Source organism: Spermophilus citellus (assembly GCF_964194105.1).
Source record: "Spermophilus citellus genome assembly, chromosome: 17".
NCBI lineage: Eukaryota > Metazoa > Chordata > Mammalia > Rodentia > Sciuridae > Spermophilus > Spermophilus citellus.
The window spans coordinates 42,159,033-42,171,705 of NC_138199.1; the positions used below are offsets into that span (position 1 = coordinate 42,159,033).

The 12,673-nt window shown below is 34.2% G+C and overlaps 1 protein-coding gene across 1 annotated transcript in view; it reads left to right on the plus strand.

Annotated features, from left to right (window-relative positions):
* RNF43 (ring finger protein 43) overlaps positions 1 to 12,673 on the plus strand; it is a 59,979-nt gene that overhangs the window by 1,012 nt on the left and 46,294 nt on the right. The gene's annotated exons all lie outside the window — the stretch shown is intronic.

The following is a 12,673-nucleotide window of genomic DNA, read 5'->3' on the forward strand; positions in this document are numbered from 1 at the left end:
AAGCACCCTGAAATTCTAGACTGCCCTTGAAGCATATTTGAATATAGTGTCACTTTTAAAATTCAGTCAAGCTTGAATGGTATGACTGGCTTTATACCACGTGTGGCACCCTATTGCTAAGCCCAAAATGGAGAGGACTGGATTACAAAATGGACACAAAGTGTAAACCTGTTTCCTGATCCCTTTGGTCTTATCCACACAGGATTTTATCATTTTCTAAATTTTAACATCTGTCTTTTTCTTGACCCACAAAGTTTTTCAGACACAGTTGCTTAGGCTTTCGGACTGTGAATTTTGCCTGTAACTCATTCACAACTAACTATTCCTTATGTGTCGAATTTATGAACTGACTGGGGCCATAGCTTTTCATAGCCAATTCTCATTCCCTGTGGTGAAAACAGAGCTTAATGGGGCTGTATCTTTTTAATGGGCATTCTCTTGTCTTATTCCATAAAATGGTGTTGCTGATTGATAAAAGCATATAATTTTATAAAATGAGACTTTTTGCTGTAGCTCTTTGGACACAGGTTAAAATGTCCTTAAATATGATCAATCTCAGCATCCAGCTCAGATTTTTAATTTTATGATTATGTATGGACTATAAACAGAACCAAGTATTATATGAATTTAAGTTTTCATTTGCTTAGAAAAAGAAGGTAGGAAAACAAAAAAATTATAGAATTCTTTTCCAAACTCAAGTTTTTAAATATATGGTTTGATAGTTCTTCCTTACACTTCTTTGGCAGTATTTCAAAGCTGGGAAAATTATTTAGAAGAAGAAATGGGTAAAATGGATGGTTCTAGTATTCAGAAAAATAAACAGGAAAGACAAGTATATCTGAAAAAAATGGTGTTAAAATTTTTTGGTTAAAAAGTCAGTCATTTAATTTAGATTCTAGAATGAAACTGGGAATACTTAAAAATTGAAATAAGAAATCATTTAGAATGTAACCATTGGAAAGGAAACTTCCTTACTTTGCCTCCTTAATATCCTGAAGCATGAAGTGTATGTTCAATTTTAACCTTTAGCATAAATAATTTTCTTTAAAGTCACATTTTTATATCTCTGAAGTCTTGGGAACTTTGTGCCTTATGCCCTTTTGATAGCATGTTCAATTGATTATAGGCTGCTTAGACTAGTTTTCTCTTTTATTTTAAACTTCTTATCTTCTATTATAATAGAGCTCTACATAAAACTTCTGGTTTTTTTTTAATAAAGGAACAGGTAAATGAGAAGCACCAGTTGGCATTCTGTTTGCCTTCCTTTTTTATTTTATCAATCTGTATATCCTCTCTTATTTTGCCCTTTTTCTACTCCAGCAAATATTGCTGATCTTGTTTTTTTTTCTTCTAACTATGACACTCTCAGTATACTTTAAGTATTACAGTATTGCTTCTTTACTTTCTAAGGAGGGAATTTCACTGTATTTTAGCAAGGACCTTCAGATTTTATCCTAGAAAGTTATACATCAGCAGCAATTTTAAGTCTTTACCTTTTCTGTCCATTCTGACCGTTTATGGTCATTAATAAATTTTATGCTATCCTAAAATTAGTCTCTGGACACATTCAGAATTGGTACTGGTTTATTGCATGTTAATCAGTTGTTTAGTACTGGTCCTGGTTTATTGTGTGTTCATCAGTTTTTAATCCACACCAGTTACAAAATTTTCTTAATTGCCTTTTATGAGAAACTTAATTTTTAAAAAACAGAGAGCAACCTTGTGTATTGTATGCATTGTTTTTTCTTTATCTCCATTTGATTAACTATTTCAAAGAACTCTAGTGTGTTGGGGACACATGGTTTACACTTCCAGAATCTGTGCTGTTTGTTCCTTATCGGATTACATGCAACTCAGGTTTACTCAACTGTGGTTAACCAGGCCTTCCATTTAACTGAAGATCCGTTTATGTCTTCTACATTTGTGCTTTGTAGCACTTTGGCTTTCTTGATGAATAGCTATACCCTAATGTCACAAATATAAAGATAGTCTTCTATATTGACTTTGAGAAATTTCGGATAATTCTTTATATCCTCCTATCTACAAATTATTCATCTGCAAAGACAGGGTCAGATCTTTGTAAAATTGGGGTGTCATGTGCTATAAAACTGAAAGGTATGAAAACAGTAATTAAAAAAAAAGAATTTAAAAAAATTTTTTAAAAAGGATAACATTGTGGTTTTGGGACTTCACCGAGAGTTTCTGAAAATCAAACTTTCCATTTTGCTCAGTTAATTCAGGGTATGTATCTCACAGGGACCAAATTAACTGGATTTTCATTTATATTAAATTTTAACTTTTCTTAGACAAAGACTGTGCTTCCAATTTCATAATAAAATAGACTGTAGAGGGCTGGGGTTGTGGCTCAGTGTAGAGTGCTTGCCTAACATACATGAGGCACTGGCTTCAATCCGCAGCACCACAAAATAAATAAATAAATCCATAAATAAATAAATAGACTGTAGAATTGGCTCTAAAATAATTTGTCTCAACTTTATCTGATTGCTGTACATACAAGAGCATTGAAAGCCAAGAATTGATTAATTTTTCCCCTGATTCTTATCCTTCACCCTGTGTGCTAGGATTTTTCTTTGCCAACAATACTCTCCATTTTATAAGGTGTAAGTTTTAAATATTGTTATTCTTCTAAAAGTACTAAAATTCAAGATGAAAGAGGAATGTTGCCTTTATTGTATATTTTTCTATTTCTGAATCTTCTCTTTTCCATGCAAAAACTCCCTATCTTAGTCTTAACCAAATTGTGTTACTTTCTATTTTGCCGGAAAGCTTTTTCTTCACTTTACTATATCATTTCAAATCTCCGAGCTGGTTTACTGTTGTCTTTAAAGTGTCTAATTCATAGATTTCCCTTACATTTGCCAAAATCTTTGTTCCTTCCTCTTCTTTAATTTCTTTCTACCTTTCTTTCCTTTTGTTTTCCACTCAATTTGTATATTTAGGATAGCCTTCCCCTGCTAGTATTTCTCTTACTAGTCATCAAAAAAACAGGACAAGAAAATGTTCCTCATCTCCTACTTTCTTGGTGGTGTCTGATAAAAAGGACGACATGATAGTGATTACAACTGCTTACTATTTTTATATTCATTTGAATATTTTTTTCCTTTTTTATACTGAAGAAGGAAAACATACTTTGTCTCATTTCCAGTTTTCTGAGTTGTTTACCTTTTACCAATGTTTGTTTCTATTATTTCTAGTAATGTTGCTACAATTTCCAAAAATTGTTGTAGTCATTTATTCTTTATTAAGTATTATTTAGAAGGACAATGCAAAATTAATCTCCTTTCTTCTTAGACTAAAAACGAAGAGGATCCTAGTATAGCCCAACAGAGGTCACCAACTCTGTAACTATCACATTCTTCCTGCTCAGCTGGTTGTCCTGGATTTTCTTAGACTCCAGGATAAAGTTATGATCAAGATTAGAATGTACTGCCCTGAGGCTGGCGACCTACAGTGGGAGCAGGGTGGTTTCACGTTTGGCCAGGAGCAATAAACAACTCCTCCTGGACAAATTCCCCTTTGCAAGATGTCTCTGCTTGCCTCTTAATTTTACTTATTAGTTAATGCATAATTATCACATCTTTGAATTTTTACTTTATTTGTAGTCAGGCCTTGAAACTTTTAAATTAAATTTTTAAATTTTGGGCCAGAGTTAGATAATCCTGTGTAGCAAAGTATAATTGATAAAATGGCTAAACTGCAATTCAAAGTTTTTGACTTTCAGTTCTGACCTAGACATTAAATAGTTGTGTGATTTGTGAAAAAATAGTTTTTACCTTTCTAGGTTTTAGATTCCTTGCCTGTGATATTAAGAGATTGAAACCTAAATAGCTACCAGACTGATTCTATGTACTCTACATGTTTTAGCTCTCTAGATTTTTATAACTTCATGAGAGAAAAAGTTCAGTGCTTTTCATTTCCACATTTTACAGATAAGGAAACTGAGGACTTAAGTGTTAAAATTTGTCAAAGCATTAACTAATATTTGCAAGAAAGTGGTATAGCTGCAACTCAAACTGCAGAACCCATGGTTTTCCAGCTCTCAGTTTCTGTACATCTAAGAATGTCACAGGTGACTAGAACACCAGAGTAGGTTTTATATAATTAGTTCCAAAGTAGAAAGGAATGAAAGTGATGTGTACCATTGTCTGAGTTGATCCAGAATACACAGCATCCTGCTACCTTCTAAAAATCTCCATTTCTTCTATTTTTTTCTCATTTGGTATTTCATTTCCACAGATATGAGCAAATCAGAATCTTTATTCAGTATCTACATTTGATTAACTTTCTCTTCGTTTTAAAACAGCCTACGATGACTACTAAAAGAGGAACTTGAAATAATAAACTCTGAAAATAGCATGTATTTAATTGGCATTGCTCAAGTTAGAGTTCCTTGGATGCAGATTTCAGAGTGATTTTGCGATTTTACTTTGATGCCAGCCTTTAAAAGAAGTATAGAATAAATATTGAAGATATAGTCAACTCACAGTTATGTTAATGGAGGTGCAGAGAATCCAATTAATTGCCAATTGACTTTGGAATGTAGTCAGAAGTACACCATTAGACACAGTGTGTGCACAGCCATTTTCAGGTGCTTGCCTCCTACGATCCCTGCTCAAAGCCTTCTAGATTTTGTTGTTAGAAGCCTGGTACTCAGAAAAGAAAAGCTGCATTTTTTTTTTCCTTCAGTACTGGAGATTGAACACACGCTATGCAGGCTTTCTACCATTGAGCCTCATACCCAGCCCAGGAAGCTGCAGAAATAGAAAAATATGCAATGATAATTATTCAGGTTAAACAAGGTATCTCTTTTGTAAGTAGCCATCAAAGAGATTGTATATATAAGAGAGATTTATATACAAAAAGATTTGTATATATAAGATTTCTGTAATTCACTTGAAAATCCAACAAAAAAGTTCAAATTCACAAATCTCTTTGATTAATAGGAAGTACTCCGTGAGGAATGCTCCTGGCTGTTGCTCCTATCAGGTTGCTTGTTGTTAGTAGATTCTGGGGGCATATATTTCCTTGATTTTGTACTAACGTGCATATGTATGTACATGTATGGAGTGATTTTTTTTAATCTAAAAAGTAGCCACAATTTACTTTTTATATGATATTAAAAGTATTACTAGAGCTCATGGTTTTGTTTGTTTTTATATAATACCTTTATATTTTGTTCATTGGAAAGAGCTTATTGGAACTTTTTTGTGCTTTATTTTCTTACAGTTGTTAAGTACAATAAGGGGAAATGTTGTAAATGAGCAACGTATTATTACTGTACATGTTGGGAGCCAGAACTGGTAGCAGATATTTTCTCTAAGTGTGGGAATGATGTCCCATTGAATTTGAATAGTAATTTTCTTCCAAGAAGCTTAAAATGATTCACGAATATCTACAACCAGATAAGAACAGGTAACATTAACTCCACTTTAATAAAAGGAGGAAACCTACTAGGGGAGAGAAAGCAAGAGCAGAGTCACACAGAAGCTGACTCAATCTGCTTTGCAGGAGATAGAAGAATAATTCAATCTTTAAAAGTTGTCTGAGGATGTGAGAACTCAATTTTTTATGGAAATCCTAAAAAGGTAACATACTGTCAATGGCTGAGATCTTCTTTTTGGATCATTGTGACAATTCAGTCAAAAAAACTGTTGGTATAAAGCTATTGGCCAGTTTTATATTTCAGAAAAACCTATGAACTAATACCCTGACCTACATTTGTTGATCTTTTGAGAATTATTAGCGTAAAAACCAGTATTTAGAATGACCTGTAAGGCTCCTGTGATCTTGCCTTATCACCCTCTCCTGTCCTTCCTCTTCCCTTCACTTGACTCCAGTCACCAGGGCTTCTGCTGTCCTTCAGTTAGATCAGGCATACTCTCACCGCTTGTTAGTCTGTATTGACTTTGAGGAATTTTATAATAGTACTTGTAGAAGAATATCATAATTTAAAACTTTGCATGTACCTTATAAAATGGATATTAAACAAAGAGGTATAAGAATAAGAACAAAAATTCATTTTTTAAAAATATTTATTTCTTAGTTTTAGGTGGACACAATATATTTATTTTACATTTATATGGTGCTGAGGATCGAATCCAGTGCCTCATGCATGCGAGGCCAGCACTCTACCACTGAGCCATAATCCCAGCCCCAAAATTCATTTTTGATGTAAGACTTACATTCCATATATTTTCTTCTTAGTTCTCCCAAATGTCACCCCAAAGTGTCAAATAACCTTCTCAGACTATCCTGTTCTGAAAGATTCTTCCTATTTCTCTCAGGGCTCATATTTCTTTTCCCTAATTTAATTTTCTTTACAAAATTATTGTCATGTGATATGCTATAATGTTTTACTTGTGTAGTTGTCCATGTCCCCTCTGTAATATATGAGCTTGGTGAGTCAGCCTAATGTCATGAATGTTATCCCAGCTACTTGTGAGGGAGAGGCAAAAGAATCACAAGTTCAAGTCCAGCCTAGGCAGCTTAGGGAGACCCTGTCTCAAAATATTCAAAAGTAAAATGGTCTGGGGAGGTAGCTTAGTGGTAAAGTACCCGTAGGTTCAATCCCCAGCACCCCCTGCCAAATTGTGTGTGTGTGTGTGTGTGTGTGTGTGTGTGTGTGAGAGAGAGAGAGAGAGAGAGAGAGAGAGAGAGAGATAGAGAGAGAGAGAGAGAGAGAAAGTAGGATTTTTGGTCACTTTTGTTCAAAGCTCTATCTCTAGAAAAGCACCTTTAGTATACTTAATGCCTTAGACATAGTAAGTACTCAATAAATACTAAGTGAATATAAGGAACATCTGGTGTTACTGAGTAACTCTAATAGCTGGGAGATAACTCTAGGGTGAAATATTTATCTCATCAGATTTTAAAATATAAGGTCAATTATTTTAAGCGTTTTGAGTGATATAGTATGCTGTATTTCTTTTTTTAAGATGTAGGTGGACCCAATGCCTTTATTTATATTTACATGTGGTGCTGAGGATTGAATGCAGTGCCTCACAGGTGCAAGGCAAGTGCTCTACCACTGAACCACAACCCCAGCCCAGTATGCTGTATTCTTCTACACCTCTGACTTACTAATAACCTAGTGTCGCCTTGATTGTTATTTCAAAAACAAACACAGCTATACTGAATATTTTTAAGATACTCCTTTACATAGCATTTATTTATTTTGATAGGTTAGCCCTTGCTCTTTAGGAAATTCTGGTTTTCCAAGGAAGATTTATGGGGTACTGATTTTAAACCTTTGATTATAAAAAGTATTTGTATATACGTACAAAGGACTGGAACTGGGGCTGGGGATGTGGCTCAAGCGGTAGCGCGCTCGCCTGGTGTGCGTGCGGCCAGGGTTCGATCCTCAGCACCACATACAAACAAAGATGTTGTGTCTGCCGATAAAATAAATAAATATTAAAATTCTCTCTCTCTCCTCTCTCTCTCCCTCTCTCACTCTCTCTTAAAAAAAAAGATTAAAAAAAAAAAACAAAGGACTGGAACTCACCTTCTTAGTTCTTAAAAAAAAAAAAAAATATATATATATATATATATATTAGTTATAGGTGGACACATACCTTTATTTTATTTTTATGTGATGCTGAGGATCAAACCCAGTGCCTCACGCATGTGAGGCACGCATGAGTGCTCTACTGCTGAGCACAACCCCAGCCCCACCTTCTTAGTTCTTAAACTTGTGATTCTCAGTTCTGATTTGAGATTCCATAAACCATTAATTTTTAATATTTTCTGTGTGTGTCATATGTCTCTTTGAGAATGTGATAAAAATTATTGACTATATGTACGAATACGCATATATACTTAATATATACAATTTTGTATGAGATTTCAGTGAGTTGAGAGAGTCTCTGAGATACATCTAACTTTAGATGAAGAAGCTGTTATCCTAAAATAATCCCAGCTATTTCAAGAAATGAGACAAAATTTCAAAACTAATTTACCCTTAGTTTAATTTTATAAAAACATTTGTATATGTTACACATCAATAATATTATGATATAGTTATCATAATATTATGATATAGTTATAAGAAAGTGACCTGATTGTAGATGTAACAAAGATTTGTTTGTGTGTAGTAAAGGAATATTCTCTCCAAATATTAAGTGAAACCGTGCATAAATTTGAGAAATGCTTACAATACTTCAACATGGTGGTTTCACTTTAAGACCCATAAGAATAAAGGTTATTTTAGTGATGTGTTTTTTTTTTAATTTGTTTTTTTAGTTGTCAATGGATATTTATTTATTTATGTGGAGCTCTGAGAACTGAACCCAGTGCCTCACATGCTAGGCCAAACGTTCTACCACTGAGCTACAAACCCATCTACTAATGTGTTTTGATACAAGTAGAACAATTGTGGCCCTACTTGGTTACCAAATTCTGAAAACAGAGGTATAAAGCAAATTCATTTGGGTTACTTTCCATCTCTTTGTTTTCTTTCCATTTTTTCCCTTGGGGTAGAATTCCTTGGGTTCTTAAAATATCTATTTGCTTTAATGGAAAACTTTGCTTAGGTTTATTGTTCCTTGCTTGTTTGTTTTTAAACAACAGATAAGCCATTTTACATTATTCTTACTTTTGTCTGGGTTCTAAACCTGATGTTTTATGGATAAATTTTGTTTTCTTCTATACTTTTTAATATGTTGGGAATTTGTGTTTAGCTTGCAAATTTGGAAACACTAAAATGATCAGAATGATTTAAGAGTTAACATTTTAAAACTTTGCAAGCACAAAGGTGACCCACAGTATTTCTTCAGATAGGAAATTAGATAATTTAGAAATTCTGGTCCCTGAATCTAAAGCAGTGATGGTTTCTTCAAAATAGCAACACTCCAAGAAAATTATTTTTTTTAATCTAGAACACTTCTTTTATGATAGAATTGACCATAGTACAACTGTAATTTTAAATAGCACTTTGAATTATCATGTATCCATCAATTTTATATATGCTAACACATCAAAAGTGTACTGTTGTACATATATACTATGATACTTGAGAAATACTGTTGTCATTAATTCTGTAGAATGATCTGGATGAGACTGAAGACCTAAATCTTTTATGTCTACCGTTCTTGCTATTTTCTAAAAGTGATTACAGATTTCCACTCTTTTTTCCTCAAAACCATTTTTCTACAGTTTTGTGAATTATATACTCTAAAAAAACTTACATGATTCAGGTTTTATTTTTTGTTTTTGTATCATCTATTTAGAATCATATTGATTATCTAACGTTAATATTTTCATGGCCAAGTTTCTTTACATTTGTGAAGGACTCTATTGGCCATCTATGTTGAAATTAAGTTCTATTAAGTTTTTCATTCCTAGAGTAAAATAGAGTTTGGTGGCAGAGGGAGATAATAGGAAAAGGTATTCCATTCATGAAATAAGTTTCAAATTTCAAGCTAGAAGAAACATATAGTCCAATTTTCATTTTATAGATGAAGAAATGAACCCAGAGAAATTAGTGCTTTCCAGTCAAACAACTGCCAATCTACTGCTCTGTCTTACTGGCCAACATTTATTTTTTACATTTTTTTATACAGGTCTCTGTGTACGCAAGGCAAGCACTCTATCAACTGAGCTATATCCCAGCTCTGGCCAACATTTTTAGCAAAGTTTATTTATTTATTTTAAACATTTTGGGGTCATTGCAGGGAATTTTTTAAAAGCAGGTGTGGGAAGAGATTTTACCCTTGAACATTCCACTTAAAAAACATTAGGGACTGTCATAGAGTTTCTTTCCTCTTTGATCCCTTGTCAACTATAAGGCATGCTATAAAACACGTGAACAAACAAAAAATACCTTGCCACAATTTAGCATTGCTCTCTGTGGTGCACATGTTATCTGCCATTAAATCTCTGCACACCAGGTGGCCTGTAGCCTTGGATCATCTCCTCAAAATGGTAGAGGCTCTCTCTAAAGTTTAGGCTGAGAACCTCACCAAGATGGGAGGTTGTGCTATATTTCCTGGATCCTTCACAGTGTGGCTCCTCTATTTTGTACCATATGCTGTGTCAGATTCTATAGGAATTCAGAGAACATCATCCCAGCCTAGTCCAGCTGAGAAGATAAACAGCAAAAAGATGATATGTGCTGCAAGGTGAGAGATGGATGCATAAGTGCCTTAGAGCTTTGGTTTTCATTTTCTCAGGAATTATTCAAATGATTGATAATTCTGTCTCTGGTTCCTGCAAGTGAAGAAAACTAAACAAAAACATTAAATTTTAACCCAGCTTTGAGGAATTTCAAGCTAGAGAGCAACTACAATCCAAGTAATCATCGTTCCTGGTTTATCACTGTTATCAGTTAACTACAGGTTAAAATAGTTCTTGTATAGTATTCCTATATTATAATATCACCCATAACATTTTTTGATGCTCTAATGACAATTGCAAACTGACTTTCTAAAATATGCAAGAAGTTTCTGTTAAACTATAGTAAATTTAGCTTTTATCAGAATTCAATGTATTGAAAGTTTATTTGAATTGATAATCTCACCTGGTTTGGTTTTGACTTTTCACAAACTGAATTCCATAAAAGAAATAAATAGCCAGGCATGGTGGCACATGCCTGTAATCTCAGCGGCTCAGAGGAGTCTGAAGTAGGAGAATCTTTGAGTTCAAAGCCAGCCTCAGCAATGATGAGGTGCTAAGCAACTCATTGAGACCCTGTCTCTAAATAAAATACAAAATAGGGCTGGGGATTTGGCTCAGTGGTTTAGTGCCTCTGAGTTCAAAAAAAAAAAAAAAAGAAAAAAAAATAAGACTAAGACCCTTTATGTAGAAGGTGAAGAGGGTTTGAATATCATCTCTATTTAACAAGATTGTTTATGATACCAAAGATTTTTGTGTTTTTTTTTCTCCAAGAATTTTTTAAGTTATGTGTTGGTTTTAACATAATAAGAGATTTTTACAACATTATGTTATCAATTAAAGTTAGTAAACTCTATAGTATGCATCATACTATATTTTATTATCATTAGATTATTTAGGATTATTTAGTTGCTCCCTTTGGATATGAAAATTCTACAGTTGCTTTATGATCATTTAAAAAGTAAAAGCAAACCACTTAACCTTTCATCTATTGGAATGGGGTTAGTGGGGTAGGTAATCTTTAGGATCCTTTCTAGCTCTGAACTTTTAGAAGTTGTACTTATTTTAGAAATAGACTTAATATATTAAAGGGACATGTATTCATTTCTTTCCCTGAGGAAAAAAATTGGTAGATGATACCAAAAAAAAAAAAACAAATAAGAAAACCTGATTAAATTACATAAAGTCACACAACCATTTGTTAGCAAAACAAAACATCACACTTAGTTGAACTTTATTTTCTGGTCTTATCTGTTTTTATGTTCCAGTTAAAACATACAAAAGGGAGTCTTTCCCTAGACTTATATTTTAAAATTAAATTTCTTTAGTGGTTTGGGAATTCTAAATCCTTCATCAAGGCTGTTTCCATAATTGAACCATACTGTCTTCTACCACTAACTTACCCCTACCTACGTCAATCTCGTGTAACCTTTGGAAACACCTGGAAAAGCCAGAGATAACCCAGAACCAGTCTGGGTCATAGTAGTAAAAGGAGTAGGAGTATTTTGGGATCAAATGCATCCTACTCCATACTTTATGAAGTTGAATTATTAGAGATAAGATTTCAGAGCCACTGATAGATGTTAATGTGTGGCATTAGGCAACCAGTGCTCATTTGCGGGGAGTGGAAATTAGTAACTATGCCTTGTTATTAAACTGTGACTTTTTGTATATCTCCAGAGTTGGAAAACTTCCGCTGACCACACAGACACACACACACACACACACAAAAAAAAAAAAAAAAAAAAAGAAAGAAAGAAAAAGAAAAAAAGAGAGGGTGAGTGTGCTGCCTTGCAGACTCTGAGGGCCGTACAGTAGACAAAAAAGCGCCTTCTTAAAGGCCTTCAGCGGAGGCAGCCTGTACAGGCAGGCCTGCTCCTCTCAAAGACTGGGAATCAGATTCTTTCCCCAGGGGGTTTCCAACTAGTTTGCACTTCAGAAAAACCTTTTCTTTCTCCTGCTGTTCACGCCCTGCAAAGAGTTTTCTTCCAACCAAAGAAATTGTTTTATAATCAAAGATCCTTGTCCTTAGTTGTTGAACATCAAAGAAAGTTTGGAGGAGACTGAGGGATTATGTGAGTCCCTAGAATTTATTTTGAATGCAAACTTGAAACACTAGCAAGTCCCCCAAAGAATATACTCATCTCAGAGCTGGGAGAGAGCCTAATAAAACTAAGTCTTTATTCTTCTTTTTTTGGACGTGCTACTGTAAGGTACAAATGAGTTGACTGCTCTTGCTGGACTTAATCCATGAACGTTTGGTTCTTGAGGTGCAGACTTACTGAAAGAGCACCCCCTACATTGTCTATCCTTCTAAAACCTGATATGCAGAAACACTGTTGATAAACTTGAAACAACAACCCCTCTTTTTTTAACCTTCAGTGCTTCCATTCTTGGGAACTCAGGGTTTCTCCCAGGGCAGTTGATGATATCACCAAGGTTAGGAGCCACATCCCCTGCATTCCCTGGTGTAGCTGAGGTGTTGATGATGTCATTTTCTCCCACAAAGGAAAACCTCAGCACCCTGAGGGCCTGAACTCAG